This window comes from Rhincodon typus, unplaced genomic scaffold (assembly GCF_021869965.1).
Source record: "Rhincodon typus isolate 14 unplaced genomic scaffold, sRhiTyp1.1 hic_rhity00008778, whole genome shotgun sequence".
Classification (NCBI taxonomy): domain Eukaryota; kingdom Metazoa; phylum Chordata; class Chondrichthyes; order Orectolobiformes; family Rhincodontidae; genus Rhincodon; species Rhincodon typus.
Window position 1 is genome coordinate 3659 of NW_025974416.1, and position 2428 is coordinate 6086.

General features: G+C 45.2%; 1 long non-coding RNA gene across 1 annotated transcript in view; it reads left to right on the forward strand.

The window, feature by feature from the left end:
- Nucleotides 1-2428, forward strand: part of LOC125482325 — a 3914-nt gene that overhangs the window by 388 nt on the left and 1098 nt on the right. The window contains exon 2 of the long non-coding RNA XR_007261608.1: nt 2013-2242. This is a non-coding gene — a long non-coding RNA (uncharacterized LOC125482325). The remainder of the gene's footprint in view (nt 1-2012; nt 2243-2428) is intronic.

A 2428-nucleotide genomic window follows, 5' to 3' on the forward strand; every position in this document is an offset into this window, starting at 1 on the left:
TAGGTTTTATTGGTAGAGGGATTGAGTTTTGGAGCCATGAGGTCATGTTGCAGCTGTACAAAACTCTGGTGCGGCCGCACTTGGAGTATTGCGTACAGTTCTGGTCACCGCATTATAGGAAGGATGAAAGTTCATAGAATCCCTACAGTGTGGAAACAGGCCCTTCGGCCCAACAAGTCCACACCGACTCTTGCAGCATCCCACCCAGACCCATCCCCCTATAACCCACACACCCCTGAACACTATGGGCAATTTAGCATGGCCAATCCACCTAGCCTGCACATCTTTGGACTGTGGGAGGAAACCCACACAGACACAGGGAGAATGTGCAAACTCCGCACAGACAGTTGCCCGAGGCTAGAATCGAACCTGGGACCCTGGCGCTGTGAGGCTGCAGTGCTAACCACTGAGCCACCGTGCCGCCTCAGGATGTGGAAGCCTTGGAAAGGGTGCAGAGGAGATTTACCAGGATGTTGCCTGGTATGGAGGGAAGGTCTTATGAGGAAAGGCTGAGGGACTTGAGGCTGTTTTCGTTAGAGAGAAGAAGGTTAAGAGGTGACTTGATAGAGGCATACAAGATGATCAGAGGATTAGATAGGGTGGACAGCGAGAGCCTTTTTCCTCGGATGGTGATGGCTAGCACGAGGGGACATAGCTTTAAATTGAGTGGTGATAGATATAGGACAGATGTCAGACGTAGGTTCTTTACTCAGAGAGTAGTAAGGGTGTGGAATGCCCTGCCTACAAAAGTAGTAGACTCGCTAACTTTAAGGGCATTTAAATGGTCATTGGATAAACATATGGATGATAATGGAATAGTTTAGTTTAGATGGGCTTCAGATTGGTTTCACAAGTCGGCGCAACATCGAGGGCCGAAGGGCCTGTACTGCACTGTAATGTTCCATGTTCTATGTTCTAAAAGCCCAGATATAACTAAGATTACTGTCACTTGTTCTGTGAGACCCTCCCTGGAGAGGATGCTGTCTTTCACTCATTGGGATATTGACATTGGAGACACCTCATTCCAAATATCATGGAGTATTCTTGACTGAACGTCTTGCACTAACTGACCATCGGTAACTGACTTTCGGCCAAGCGTATTTATGTCTTTTTGTTTATGGTAGACACTGTTTCCATGCTCTGGAAAGTGATTTGAGGGTTTTTTCCAGCTAGATTAGAGACGGAGTCATAGTCATGGAGTTGTGTAGCACAGAATCAACTCATCCATGCCAACCAGATATCCTAAATTAATCTAAACCCATTTGCCAGCATTTGATCCATAACCCCCTAAACCCTTCCTATCCATGTACCCATCCAGATGCCTTTTAAATGTTGTAATTGTACCAGCCACCACCACGGCCCCGGCAGCTCATTCCAGCTCTTCCCCAGGAAGACGGACCGAACATGCAAGTACTCCAAGCAGTGATTTTAAACAGTGACAGCAACACCAGAGGGTGTCAGCAGGTTCCAGTCAGTAGAGTATTCCACTTGCTGAGGTTCCAGATGACGAAAATTTTGCAGTAGATGGTAAACTTTATCTAAAATTGCAATTGCAATATTTGCATTTCTGTCAACAGTCACCTTGATACCAACTTGTAGCACTCTTCTTTTTTCACCTCAGATTCTCTTGCCTGGCTTCCCTTTCTCTTCTGTGTCCCAGATTTGCAACGCTAACCAATTCCAAACATTATCACAATCACAGCACTCCGAGTGTTGGCCTGAGCTTCAATCAATTAAAGCAGGCCTACAGTTAATTATAGAGAACATCCAAAAACAATTGAATTGCAGCAAAAGCTTGCAGAAGCAACCCAGCAATTAAACAGCAAGCAGCTTCTGATCATATTAAAACTGGCCATGGTGGATTAAGACTGGAGCAAGCTGTTGTAAAAGTTGTACGTTTTTAATTGTGGAATGAAAAATGGGAAAATAATTTTAGAAAAAGGATTGTGGAAAGAATTAGTGGATGTATTGAAAAAAATGCCTGACACTTACTTTGAATGTTATTTACACAGCTGTTGCTTCAAGTAGTGAGCGAGGCTGTTTGTAACCAGGCCCACATCAGGAGGGTGTTTACAAAGTGACATTCAGCCAGCAACAAGTAACTGATTGGCTGTGAAATTGTGACCAGTTGTGGATATGAAAAGTCATCAGCCTAACAACTTTCTGATCGGCTCCTGGGCAGCTGAACAGCTTATGGATGCGAATGATACCAGCAGAAGCCTCCAGACTGCAAATGGAGCAGGTGGTTTATCTCTCACTGGTAAAATACTACAAACCTGACGAAAGTGTTTCAGAGCTAGTAGGAGCTGCAGATGCTGGAGAATCTGAGATAACAAGGTGTAGAGCTGGATGAACACAGCAGGCCAAGCAGCATCAGAGGAGCAGGAAGGCTGACGTTTCGGGTCTGGACCCTTCTTCAGAAAATGAA